Here is a 15,021-nt window from a genome sequence, read left to right as displayed (position 1 = left end):
CATTCTTTGGGCTTCGTTTTAATCCATCTCTCCATCTTGTTTTTCAGAGAAGAATTTCTAAACTCAATACTAGCTTTGTATTAATTCTTTGTTGTTTATCATTTTCATTAAGCTAGTATTTTTAATTGAGTTTAGTTGATTTGATTTCACTCATTGTTTTACACCCACCCACTTGAGCTTATTGTATTTGCATACATTATATATTTGGGTTGGTGAGAGTTGTAACAATTGAGTGTGAGCTTTCATTGTGTTCTCATCCATATTAGAGAACAAACAATTATTGTAATTGTGCCTTATTGTGAGGATCACTTTGTAATACACTTGTACACTGAGAGAAGTGTGTGGCGAGAGTCGGGGATCGTCCCAAGAGGAGTGGCGTCGGTTGACGAACCTAGGGAGAGGTTGTATCCGAGCATTTGAGGGAGACACGTCTAGTTCAACACTTGAGAGGGTGTAGAGTGGGATTGTAAGAGTGGTGATTGTAAAGTTTCCGGTTAGCTAGAAAACTGAGTGTGAGGTGTAAACGTTATTCGGGTAAACATAGAAAACCCGGTTGTGATAGTGGAGATCTCCTCGAGGTGAGGAGCGGAGACGTAGGTCGTGGGGACCGAACTCCGTAATCATATCGTTTGTTTGTGATTGCATTGGCGTACTTATTTTTATGTTCATATCTTATATCGCCTTTATATATTACTTGTTGATTATATTGCCCACTATCTAGTTTAGATTGTTTCACCCTTGTGTTAGTTTATATATCCTTGCATATATTTTTATCAGATAGGATATATTTTATTGTTCATATTGCTTATCCTAGCTTACATATCTTGTTGTATTTCATACTTGCTAGGATAACTTGTTAATTACTTTTAATTGGCATAAAATCGGATTAGATTAGCATAAGACCCTAATCACCCCCCCTGTAGGGTCTAACATATCACACAATTAGTCTTTTCTTTGTCAAGTTCTAAAGTTTTAGTTTTTTATTTTGTGGAATTTTAAACTTTTGAGAGTATTTTGTCTAATTTGAATTTTTTTGCCTTTTTTATAATATTTCATGTAATAAAATGATACTACAGAGCTGTTTTATATATTTTGTTAATCTTATTTAAATTGTTGATCTATAGATAGTTCATGGGGTCTTAGGATAGGATGTAAGTATGATTAGGATAGATTATAATTTAAATTAAATATTTTTAAAAGTTTTTCCCGAGCTCGTGCTTTTAAAGGGAGTATGGTTTTTGTTTTCCTTAATTTTTTTTATAATTTTGAGAATGACTTTTATCTCTTTAATTTGTTTGGTGAATTTTATAAATATGTCATCCACATTATGTATATTTGTAGGTCTAAGTTATTCCTGGGTTTGACCTTCGGGTTAGACATTATTTGTCTAATTAATATATTTGGTTTTTGCATATACGCCATTCATTTTATAGACATTTGTAAATTTGGCATTTAGTAATTTTATTTAGATTTATATTTTAATTTAAATTGTATCCTTATCTTTATATTATGTATATCCAAAAGAATTCATCAATTTATTAACTTACTCTTACTTGATGGAATAATATTTGAATTCCAAAGGTATTTTTGTCTACCGAAAGATTTCCCGAACTCGTGCTTTTAAAGGGATTATGATTATAAAAAGTACTAAAAAAATTGTTTGAGTTGAATAGTAATTTGTTTGTTTAAACCTAGCTTTTCAAGTGAGCATATAAACTAGTTTTTTAAAAGTCAAAATGAGACTTATAAGCTAACTTATTCAACAATTTACCAAACGAATAGAAATAAAAAAGCTAGTTTAAAAGCTAGTTTGATTGAAAAATAAGCCTCCCCATACACCTCCTATATATTACACGATCATTGATTATAATTGGAAAGAAAACAGTCTCTCTATTGTCAGTGGACAAAAGCCGAATCATTTCCTAAAGTCTTGCTCCTCATTACTCCGTCGTCACTCGTCAACTTCCCAAATAGATTAAAGATGCGAGACCATTGAAAGCATCAGCATCTTGTTACATTAGTTCTCTACCCCGCATCACTAGAAACGTTTGGTATCTTTAACAAGTGTCTGTTGTTTGGTGATAGATGAGACTAAGAAAGGGATGGGAGGTACATGGTTCTGGTACTACGCGTTCGTGTTTGATTTTGGTTCTCTTTCTATGATCATAGATTCTAATTTTTGTGATTCTGTGTTTTTTTAAGGAGTTTTGCTACAGGGACCCAAAATATGGGACCAATAAAAGGGACAAGTGAGTTGTCCCCCTCCTATTGGATAATGAGTTGGCCATCATTAATGATGGCCTAATGTTTAATCAAAACATGGTCGTTCAGAACAGTAAACGAGACCATAACAAATAGAACAAAAAAGAAAATGAAAAGAAAAACAAACCATAAGTTTGGATCCTTATTTTCTGCAACACATGTTGCGTGCAAGTGCTGTTACATTTCTATTTTCTAAACCTAATCTCGTATAGTTCTTAAAAAATTATTGCAACAGCACTGATTATATTTATGCATAATTTGAGCAAGTATTTAAAGGAAGGAAAGAAAATGGTAAATGAATTGGTTGGTAAATTTTCTAATTGTTTTAATTGCATCCAAGCACTATCTTTGTCTTGTCATTTATCTCGATAAATAAAATTGAATTGAAACAATACTTAAATCGCTAGACAAACACTTTTATTTTGAGTAGTAATAACTGGACAACATATCATGGACTTGTACTATAACTAATAGTGCAAACAGTTCAAGTACGGCTTAGATATAATACTTACCATGTTTATATCTATTTACCAATCACGAATATGAATATCGATACAAATATGTCTCGGTAAGAAATTCTTACTCCCACATCTGCTAAAATCGAATATGGATATATACACAGATATGCACACCGATACAAAAATGATATAATAAATGCATTCTTTATATATAAAAAAGCTAAGATTAGATCTCTTGATCATCAAAACTAACTTCGAACCCATTAATCAATCCTGGGATTATAACACTTATAAATTGTGTATTCGGATATTTTAGATATGAATGATAATGTTTTACTACATGTTTGTGTGTGACCATATCCTATTAGATATGAACATTTAATAACCAAACGTATGTGGATATTTTTTTTGCGCTTCTGACTGCAACAAACAAAAGTTTGAGGTTAGTCCTCGTACACTATTAGAGTTATTAAAGAGAAAACAACAACATTCAGGAAAATACAATCGGACAGTTTTTGGTTTTGTCTGGTCGACCGTGACCAAGGGTGTAGTCAACTGGAAACGTGTATGAGTACAGGGTAGTTTCTGGATCTCCGTCCGGTCGACCACGACGTCAAGTGCGGTCGATCGGCTATCGGGTTTAGGTCTGTGCTTTGTTTTCTATTTTGGTTTGGTTTGTGTTTTGATCTATATTGAAACACGATTTTAGGGTTTGAGATATCAGAGAATAGAGAGTATTCTAAGCACTTTGAAAGGGAGAACGTGTGAGCAAGTTGAGAGATCATTGGTCAGGGTTTGTTCGAGTGTTTGAGTGATTGTAACACTTTTGTACTCTCCTCGATATAGTAAAATCTCATTATCCTCTCTCAGTGGACATAGGAAAATTGTTGAACCATGTATATCTCTGTGCTTGTGATTGGTTTGTCGTATTTGTTTGGATTGTGCCCGTGTTTGGTTTGTTAGTCTTTTCTCATGGCTTACAGACTTGTTCGGTGTGCGAGCACGCTTCCGTAAAGGCGCGTAACAAATTGGTATCAGAGCTCTAAGGTTTCAGATCTAGAATTTTGGCATTAGGTGGAGGAAGATTCGTAGTGGAAACTTAGTTCTTGGAATTCTAAGCTTCGGTGGAGATAGCGTTGTGGAGTTGTCATTGAAGATTTTGCTGTTCTCGTATGGTTAGGAGATCTCTTTGGAATCCAATCTAGGGTTCAATTGGGTAACTTCTTAATGCTATCAAAGTTTGGATCTTTCTTTGCAATTAGAGTCTATGAGTATGGGTGAAGAAGTTGGTAAAAGCAGCAAGATGGTGGGTACAGTTCAAGTTGGTTTTTAGAACGCCAAGATTAGTGTGGTTAAATATGACGACAATATTAATTTTGGTTTGTGGATGAGCGACGTACAGGATGCGCTCAATGCTCAAAATTTAGGGGAGACCATCATGGTCCATGAGAGGCCACCAAAATATAAAGAGACAGTATGAGAAAAAATGAATAGAAATGCTTGTGGGGTGGTCAGGTCCTGTTTAGAACAGGAGCTAAAGTATGATGTGATTGGGGTGACGTCTGTAATGAAGATGTGAGAGATTCTCAATAATAAGTACCTTACGAAGAGAGATTCTCAATAATAAGTACCTTACAAAGAGTATTGAGAACCGTTTGTACTTGCTGTAAAGATTGTTCAGATTTCAGATGTCTAGGGACACCTCACTTGTAGTTCATGTGAACAACTATACGAAGTTGTTGTCGGACTTGGAGAACATGGATGAGAAGATCACGGATGAGTAAAAGGTTATTATTATTTTGGGCTCCTTACCGGATGAGTAGTATGATACCTTCGTGCTTACCTTATTGAACGGGATATCTTCTATCACATATAGTGAAGTTACTAATGCTTTGACGAACTATGATTTGAAGAGGAAGGACAAGGAGACTTCTCACACTAGTACTTCAGGAGAGACCTTATCGACGAGGGGTAGAAGCCCATATCCGAGAGGCGGTAATAGGAGCAGGCCGAAGTCTAGAGGTCATCACCAGTTAACTGAGAACCAGTGTGCATTCTACAAGAAACATGGACATTGGAAGAGAGGTTGTCCGAAGCTCAATGAGAAGGAGAATAGCAAGAAGAAGGGCCCGAAAGGCCGATGAGGTGAATGTTGCGAAAGACAATGATTTCGGTGATTCAAGCTTTTCTCTATTGATTACTCCGGTAGTAAACCATGTGGATGTATCAGATTAGATGCATAATTCTGGCGCTACTTATCATGTAGCTCCCAAGTGAGATTGGTTTGCATCATTTGAGAGACTCGATGGGGTGTTGTTATTATGAGAAATAATCAATCATGTGGCATTTGTGGGATATGTACCGTGAGAATTCGGATGCACGATGGAGTAGTCCGTGAATTAAAAAAGGTGAGATTTGTTCCTTAGCTCAAGAAGAATCTTATTTCTGTTGGATCTTTGGAGACAAAGGGGTTCAAGGTAACATTTGAAGACGCTGTAGCAAAGGTTACTAAAGGATCTTTGGTGGTGATGAAGGGAGTCCGCAGTTGAAACTTGTATTATCTGAAGGGAAGCATCAATGTTGGGTAGGTAACTTTAGCTATTCAGAGGTGGGCATAAATAGACTTTGGCACTATAGGTTAGGGCACACAGGAGAAAAGTCACTACAGGCTTTGTGCAAGTAGGGTCTATTGAAGAAAGTTAAGTGTAGGAAGATTGAGTTATGTGAGTACTGTGTTCCTAGCAAGAAGACGAATGTGGAGTTTAGGACAGCCATCCATAGAACAAGGGGCATCCTGGATTACGTGCACACAGATGTTTAGGATCCTACCAAGACTACATTACTTGGTGATCGATATTGGTTCATCACGTTTGTTGATGACTATTCTAAACGTTATTGAGTGTACACCACGAAGCATAAAAATGAAGTCCTAGAGTTATTTGTGGAGTGGAAGAGAAGATTAGAATTACAGTCTATGAAAAAGATCAAGACGTTACGATTCAACAATAGCGGTGAGTACACATCAGACCCCTTTCAGCAACTATGTTGAGACGAGGGCATAGAGAGATATTTCACAGTTAGTCATACACCGTAACAAAATAGAGTGACAGAGAGGTTGAATCAGTCTTTACTGGAGAAGGTCCGGTACTTATTGTCATAGAGTGGTTTGGAGAAGATCTTTTAGGCTGAGGCACTATCATATGCGAGCCACCTCATTAACAGACTGCCTTCATCTGTGAATGAGGGGAAGACCCCTATGAAGATGTGATCGGGAGAGCCAGCACACGACTATGATCAGCTTAAGGTATTTGGGTGTTCTGTATTTTATCATGTGAGAACAAATAAATTAGAACCTCGAGTTAGGAAAACCATATTTGTAGGATTCAAGCGTGATGTTAAGGGATACAAGCTATGGGATCCAGTGGATAAGAAGATCATGCTGAGTAGAGAGTAGAGACGTCACTTTTGATGAGACTTCTATCTTGAAGCTTCCCAGCACTCACCGGATTTAGAGCACCCCGACAAAGGAGGTATCATAGGTGGTGGAGATTGATGCAGCTCCATGATATCCAGGTGGTACTGTGTCCATTAGAGTGCCGTCTAAGGTGATGCCAGGTGAGCACAACAGTGATTTGGAGGATACGGGTACAGATGAGCAGGATCAGAGACTGACGGCTCAGGTTCAGGATTCTATTGTAGTTCAGAGATAGAGGAGAGACATACGGATACCAGCATGGTATACAAACACAGTAGTTGCATATGCACTTCTGGTGGAGAGTATCGATAAGATGATATCTACTACGTTTAGAGAGGCTGAGCAGAGTTCAGAAGCTGATTCGTGGCAGGTAGCTATGCATGAAGAGATGGAGTCTCTTTATAAGAACGATATATGGGAGCTTGTTAAGCTTCTAAAGGGGTGGAAGTCGATTGGTTGTAAGTGGGTATCCACTAAGAAGGAGGGCATTGAAGGCACTCCAGTGAGGTTCAAAGCCAGGTTGGTTGCGAAGGGCTATTGCACAGGAGGAAGATATTGATTACAGTAAGGGTTTCCCTCCGATGGTGAAGCTCTCTTCAATTCAGATTTTGCTAGCTTTGATGAAATAATATGGTTTGGGGTTAGATCAATTGGATGTGAAGACGATATTTCTTCATGGTGATCTTGATAAAGAAATATATATGACTTAGCCATTGGGATTCCGAGCTGCAGGAAAGGAAAAGTTGGTTTATAGGTTGAAAAAATCACTATACGATTTGAAGCAATCTCCTCGACAGTGGTATAGGCGATTTGATGGTTTCATGATCGGTCATTTATACACTCGGAGCCAGTTTGATCCTTGTGTGTATTATCGTAAGTTAAAAGGAGGTGCATATATTTATTTGTTGATTTATATCGATGACATGTTGGTTGCTTCTATTTCCAAATCCGTTATAGATGAGTTGAAGGAACAACTTTCAAATGAATTTGAGATGAAGGATTTGGGTGAGACAAAACGTATTTTAGGGATGGAGATCGGCAGAGACAAAGAGAATGACAGAATTTGTTTGACACAAGTAGCTTATTTGAAGAAGGTTCTACAGCGGTTTAATGTTAGCATGGATACGAAGCTAGTTAGTGTATCTTTGGGAGCTCATTTTAAACTTCAGGTGACCTTTCACCGAAGATAGTTGATGTTGAAGACTTTATATACGAGTACAGTTGGGAGCTTGATATACGCGATGGTATGTACGAGGTCAAATTTATCACAGGTAGTGAGCATGGTTTTGAGATACATGCACAATCTAGGAGTGGGTCATTGGGACGCCATGAGATGAATTTTGAGGTACATTCGAGGTACTATCAATGTTGGTTTATTTTTTGAACGGGACACTAGAGGTGGGTAGCTGTGCATTGGCTATGTTGATTCGAATTATGATGGTGATTTAGATAAGCGCCGGTCTACGACGAGATATGTGTTTACTTTGACCCGTGTGCCGATGTGTTGGAGATGCACCTATAGTCTGTGGTGGCTTTGTCGACGATGAAGGCAGAGTATATGGCGATTACAGAGGTTATCAATGAGGCTATTTGGCTTCAGGGATTTTTGGAGGAACTTGGTATATCGCAGCGGTCCGTCACTCTTTATTGTGATAGCACGAGTACTATCTATTTGGTGAAGAATTAGGTTTTTCATGTGAGGACGAAGCATATTGACGTTCGTTATTACTTTGTTCGAGATGTTCTTGAAGATGGCGATGTAGAAATTGTGAAGGTCCACATGAAGAATAATCTGGTGGATATGCTCACAAAGGTGGTTCCGAGCAACAAGTTTGATCATTGTCGAAACTTGTTACACATTCATGATTGTTGAGGCCGTTAACAGCCATTTGAATGAACTACGGACGGTTTGATCTCTTGGGAGAGGGGGTACGTAGGCAGTCATTTTGATACAGCTGGTTTGATGAGTTGATACCGATATTTTTTGGAGTTTGTTCGCATTCTCATTTGGGTTCTTGACTTGTTGTGGATTGAGTCTGTTATCGTGGATTTATTACACTTCGTACTGGATGCAATAAGTGTAACGTTTAGGCATGGGCTTCGTTTCCTGTTTTGATTTGGTTTGTGTTTTGATATATATTAAAACACGATTTTAGGGTTTGAGATATCAGAGAATAGAGAGTATTCTGAGCACTTTGAGAGGGAGAACGTGTGTGAGCGAGTTGAGAGATCATTGGTTAGGGTTTGTTCGAGTGTTTGAGTGATTGTAACTTTTTTGTACTCTCCTCGATATAGTGAAACCTTCCTATTCTCTCCCCGTGGACGTAGGCAAATTGCCGAACCACATATATTTCTGTGTTTGTGATTGGTTTTTCGTATCTGTTTGGATTATGTCCGTGTTTGGTTTGTTAATCTTCTCCCGTGGCTTACGGACTTGTTCAATGTGCAAGCACGCTTCCGCAAAGGTGCGCAACAATTATCAGGGACCCCTTGAATTTTCCTTATTGTAATGCAAATATATGATTTGATTTATATAATACACATCCTAGTTACTTTCTCTATTCCTATAGTCCCTAAGAGGCTTGAAGTCCCATGTGCATGAGTTGCATCATCCGACGATCATCAGCTCTTCTAGAAAGCCAAAGACACTCCAACAAAAGAGTAGCATTATGGAGATCCGAGTCAACGTCTCGAATCAAAGTTCAAAGTGGTCGAGTATAAGTCGGTCAATGGTTGATCCTCAGTGGATCGGATCGGGTCGGGTCGGTTATAGGTCTATGTATGTACCCCTATTTTCGCTGTGTAATTGACTGTATCTTAAGCTGATATTGCCAAAACCCAAATTGGTCCCCCTTTCACCCACTGATTTTTGAATATAGAAAGATCAAAAATAAATTTGGTAACAATATCTTAGAATCTATTTGCGGACTCCGTACAAACCAACTATGGTACAATGATAAAAAACGGGTAGGTATTTATTGCATAAAAACACTCCTCAAAATCTTAATTTACATAAATGCATTTCCTTTTTTTTAAGGAAGAGAGAATTAAGAAAGTTATAGTTGTTTATGTATTCTAAAGTATGATGTGTAATAAAGATAAAGAGTAATGATACAATAATCACTGAATTTTGTTGACCGGGAGAACATGTAAATGCTTGATGTGTAATGAGGAAGAATAAGGATATACATTTTTATCATTATTTTCATAACAACAATAAAATACATGTCACACATTTATTCTAGATTTGTTTGTCTATCGTTTTCAAAGTCAATGACAATGAGAGTTTCGAGAATAGAAATTTATGAAGCCGCAGACCGACCAACGTAACCTGAAAATGCGGGTCAGATTTCACCAATAATTAAGATTGTCTCTTAGATCTTCTTTAACGACCGCATTTGACATGTGAAGTAATCTAGAAGACCAAAAATGAAATGTTCGAACTTAATTTTGTAATGAAATAATAATTGTTATAAATACTTAATAGTAAATAAAAAAAATAAAGTAAGCTAAATAGATTTTTTTTTTAATTTAAAAGCTAGGAGATCAAATTAGCAGTTATGTCTTCTATCTCCTATTTGTGCTATGAGAGGTCTTGAAACAAAGTAAAACAAATTTAATTGATTCAGAACTTAGTTCTGAAATTGTTTAATTAGAAAGGGTAAATATGCTAAATGGCATATTTGAAAAAGAGCACTAAGATATGCTCAACTCTCCCATACGTCCACCGTATCCCCCCCACTCTTCCTCCTATAAAACCTCTTCGTCCCTTTCACCTCCTCACTGACCTCCTCTCACGAAGCATTCCCAACTAAAAAATCCAAGAGGGGTAAAAAAAAAAAAAAAAGCCATGGCAGATGACAAGAGATCAACCAAAGTAAAGAAGGGAATGCTGGCCGTTCTCGTAGGGCTCGAGGAAGAAGAAGGAGAGAGATTCGTGATCCCCATCCCTTACCTCCGCCACCCTCTCTTCAAGAACCTCCTTGAGATGTCAGGAGAGGTTTTCGGCTACCCTTCCTCCGGCCCTCTCCGCCTGTCTTGCTCCGTCGACGACTTTCTCCGCCTCCGGAGGCTCATCGATCGCGAGTCGTCACAACAATCTCGGAGTAACCATCACCAAGTTCACCATCATATATCCGTCTAGCTATAAATCAAACGGTTTCATCAACAATCTCGGAGTAATCATCACCAACTTCACCATTATATATCCCTCTAGCTATAAATCAAACAGTTCCATTAACAGGCGTAGATGAGAAGTTTCTTTTTTATTACAGACTATAGACGAAGGGGTTTAATTGTAATTCACCCTTGTTCTATTAAGGTGGATTAGCGCATGCAGCTGTCGTCGTATAAGAAGGGGTTCTTAATTTTAGAATGTTATGCTTCCTTAATTTTGCAGCTTTTTATTTATTTATCAACCGTTTATCTTTTTTTTTTATGGGCCCCATCTTCTTAATGCATGCCAACAGTTTCGGGGGCAGCAATATCGGAAGAATTTTATGCCCATAATTGAGGATGTTATATATGCAGTGTGTGTAGCTTTACAACTTCGAAAATAATCACATGCGTGATGCTTCAACAGTCTTTACTTTAAGACTGTCACACTGTGTTTTGTCATGGATTTAGTGGGAGTCCTGCTGGATTTTGTAACTTTTTCAGATTAGAATTTGGGATTATGTATCTCGTTTTTTTTTTTTTAAATTAGGTATGACTTGTTGCATGGTGTCAGTAGGTTGAACTGGACACTGGGTCTTAAAGTGGACATCACATGCTGATAGGCACATCACTTAGAGACTGTGGATTGGAGCTGATAGGCACATCACATGCTGACAAAGCCCGTTGGGGGCGATGTTACGTCATGGGGTTCGCATAGTGTAATAGGCGGTTTGGCTCAATCCGCTGTCAATATTGACTGGTTAATTTTTACAACGGATCGGGCGGATCTTTAAGTTGCACTCAGTAAGCCGCAAAATATGCCGCGCGTCAACGGGCTTCTTGACTCGAGAAGTGGCATTGATAAATTCTAATATATGACGTAAAAAAATAACTTTGGATAGAAGTGGACTTTAAATTTGCAATTTTGACGAGCACAATATATATGTCGAGTCCAGTATAACCAATATTTTGATCGAGGGCATCCCGTCATATATAGTTGATTCTGCATAACTGACTGGAATTCACATTTATAGAAAAGGCCATAGAGCTTCTAATTTTGTTGCAAGGTTTGCTAGAACGCGTCTGGAATTTTTTTAAATATGTTAAATTGCATTTAATATACCAAATTTCAGATGTAGACAATTTTGTTTGTGATTTTACAACGAAAAAGAAACAAAACCATTAGATGAACTACTTATCCATCTATACGTCTTTGAACCGCTTCCCTCAAAAAGAAACGTATCTGTGAACTATCGCCTTTATACACGTTCAAATAGAAAATATAAGAAAAATTGAAGTATATTATTTGAACACACCGTGCAAAAAAGAATATTGCCAAAATCTCCGAGAATTCATCTAAATGTTGGGTAAATTGGAATGTATATGAGTCCACAAAGATTAAAAGCCCATCAGGTGATAGCCATAGCAAGATTAAAAATTTGTTATCACTAATGTAATTAATTTATTATCCAACTCTGAAACTATTTTTAATCTGAATATCTGATTAAGGTAGTCAACAGCACGCGAAAAACTCTTTGGTTTGCCCTCTTTTGGGGTTGCGTTTATTATCGGGGAATTGCTTGGTGTAATTTTATTTTTCAGGCATTATGTTTGGCCCAACCCACCTAGTTATTTCTATTTAATTTAGGCATTTTTAGTGTTATTCGTGTATTTAGATTTTTGATTTTGTAGTTTTCAGACAACTTATCTTATTTTTCAGATACCGAAAATAGAAGGTTTTTCTATCATACTAGCATTTATTGTATGTGCAAGAGACGTAAATTTATTTTTAAACGAATTTTATCATGTCGTAAAAGATAAAAATTTTATCCTCTAATATTGTTTGTATACATTTTCTTTCTTTTGTTACAAAAAAAAACCCATGTCCGCTAATACACACGCGCGTGTGTATCATATGATTTGCACGATGAGAAAATAAAATAAACATACAATATAATGAGAAATAAGATTTCATGAATATTTGTAGTATTTTTTGCCTAATCCTTAAATTTAACCAATGCATTCTCAAAAAATTTATTGAAATTTAAATTTACTTGTGTTCGAATAAGATAATTTATTTATGTAAAATATAACAAAACTATCAATACATTTTACTATACTTATTTAAAATAACTATAGAGTATCAATAGAGGCTTATAATACTGCATGTTCTTAAAGTTTATTGTCATTCTCTTTAAACTATCATAGATCTTAAATTTTTCATGTGCTCTTTTAATATATAAGTATAATAGATTCATAAATATTTTATATTTTAAATTCTTTCTTTTATCTTTCGGTAATTTTAATTTTTGTAAGGGTGTAGGCCTCAAATGATAGGAGAGAAGGGCCAGACCGGCGCCCGGGGGGAGCGAGCGTGAGTATGTGTGGGAGAATAAGGACGAGACTGATTTAAATAACATTTCACTGTAGCACTTGAAAATTGTGTCTAGGCCTCAAAGAAATAAAGGGGATGTGGCCTACCCCCCTCCCCTCATCTTTTTCCCTTACTCTTTAACCCTTAAAATCCCAAAAAATATGTTCAGCCCCCTTTTCACACTCTCTCATGAATACATCCCAAAATATTCCGAAAATACCCCTCACTTATCTTCTTTTTTTTCTTCTTCTTCTTCTCTATGGTTTTCTCCTCCTCCTCTCAATTCCTCCCCCTCCTCCTCCTCTCAATCTCCTCCCCCTCCCCCTCCCTCTCCTAGTGGTGGTCCTCCACCGTCGCCCTCTACTTCGACCAGACCCTCTCCAACGTCACCCGGTCATTCGTCATCATCCTCTCAATCGCCGACCAACGATCGACCATCGTCTCCTACTCTACTCTCATCGCTAAACATCCCATACCCCTCAAGCCTCTCGAGGAGAAGACCCTTCACACTATGATACGGCCGCGGCCTCTGCCGGTGAATCTCGCTACTGATTTCGAGCTCTACCAGTGTGTCGAGGCGTTCTACAACGGAGTCTGGTGGAAGGGAGTGGTGACCAAAGTGCCGGGGAGAGATGGAGACTTACTGTATTCAGTTTGTTTTCCGGCTAGCAGGGAGAAGTTTCAGTTCAAGGCATCGGAGATTTGGAGGCAAATGAAGTGGGCGCAGGGGAAGTATATTAACGTTGATGATGATGATCAGGTGAGTGATTAATTATTTCAGTTCTTGGATTTTATTTTCCTTTGAGTGGTTTTATAGGTGCAGGTTCATGGCGTAACCCACTTTCCTATGATTATATATGTGTGTTTGATTCTTGTGGCTCTTTTGTGCCCTGCACACCAGTTGTTTTTTATTTTGCTTCATTGAAATAATAAGATTAGTACTACACATAAACATGTGAAATTTTGTTTGGGAGTCTTGAGACTCCGTAGTATGACCAATGTAAGTTTATGTCCCCACGACCACAGTCCTCTAAGGAATTAACCACCATCTCTTCGTTGTTCATTATATATGAGAAGAAAAAATCATTTATTTTGTTGTGCCTATTTGTTACTTTGAGAATTTGCTACTAATTTTCTCTTTTGGGTATGTTCTTAACTGCAAGATTATGTTTTGCAATGGGTTGGATTTTTTATTTTACCAAGTTTTTTATCAGCTGACGTTACCTTTGTGAATCCAGTGCTGCAACATTTATAACATCTAAAAGCTCCAGCTGATAATTGTGCTATTTATCTAACCATACGCTTTGATTGTCTTTTATTTGTGGCAAAATAAGTGAAATTTTGATCAATGTTAAATCTCATGAGAACATAGAATGTCCGTCAAATCTCATGATCAACAATAACATAACATGTATCCTATGTTAACTTTAACTGGTGCATGTTAACTGTCATCATTATATGTTAACTCTCCTCGTAACATGTTAACTTTCCAGCTAAACATGTTAACGTTCATCATAATATGTTAACTTTCGTAATAATATGTTAACTTTCTTCATAACATGCTAACGTTTTCTCAGAATGAATCCTATTTCTCATCTTATGAATGTGTTGTGTTTTGAGAGAAGCTTGTTTTTGTAATGGATAGACATACACCAATGAACTGGAGATCAAGGTCTCACGACTTGAAGAAGAGAACGATATTACATTCTGCGCCGCCACCAGAACCAAAGCATCAACTGCGAAGATCAAGCTCAGCTTCTTTCTAAAGATTGCATGTATACTAAAATTTGTAGCTTTGTATGGAGATTGAAATGTTTTTTGTAAGATATTTGTATGAGAAAACATGTCTGAACTTGTGAGAACTTATGATCTGTTAGTTATTTTTTATGGTTATACTCAAAACTAAGTAGAAGAATGACTCATAATTGTGGGCTTGAACGATTTACATATGTTTAAGATATCATGAGAAGTTGTAGCAAGTTTTATTTTAGTGGGTTTTTTCTTATTCTTGAAGTTTCAATGCGTCAATTCTAATACACGTTTGTTGGTACAATGAGGCATATGTTTGTCTCTATTTTTGTATGTTGTTTTAACTTTGGATTAACATGTTATGAGGAGAGTTAACATATAATGATGAAAGTTAACATATAACAATTAAAGTTAACATTCAAGAAAGTGGGTCTGCTGGGTCTAATCCCAACGTCCATCATTCTCCCCAAAAAAGGGACAACGATATCGCAAGTAATCTTTCTTTGAGTTTCAACAACATTCTATAACAGGAAAAAGCTAATATTTAA

This window comes from Asparagus officinalis, chromosome 3 (assembly GCF_001876935.1).
Source record: "Asparagus officinalis chromosome 3, Aspof.V1, whole genome shotgun sequence".
In the NCBI taxonomy this organism is placed as follows: Eukaryota; Viridiplantae; Streptophyta; class Magnoliopsida; order Asparagales; family Asparagaceae; genus Asparagus; species Asparagus officinalis.
The sequence above is the reverse complement of the archived record's forward strand: the minus strand, read 5'-3'. Positions refer to the sequence as shown.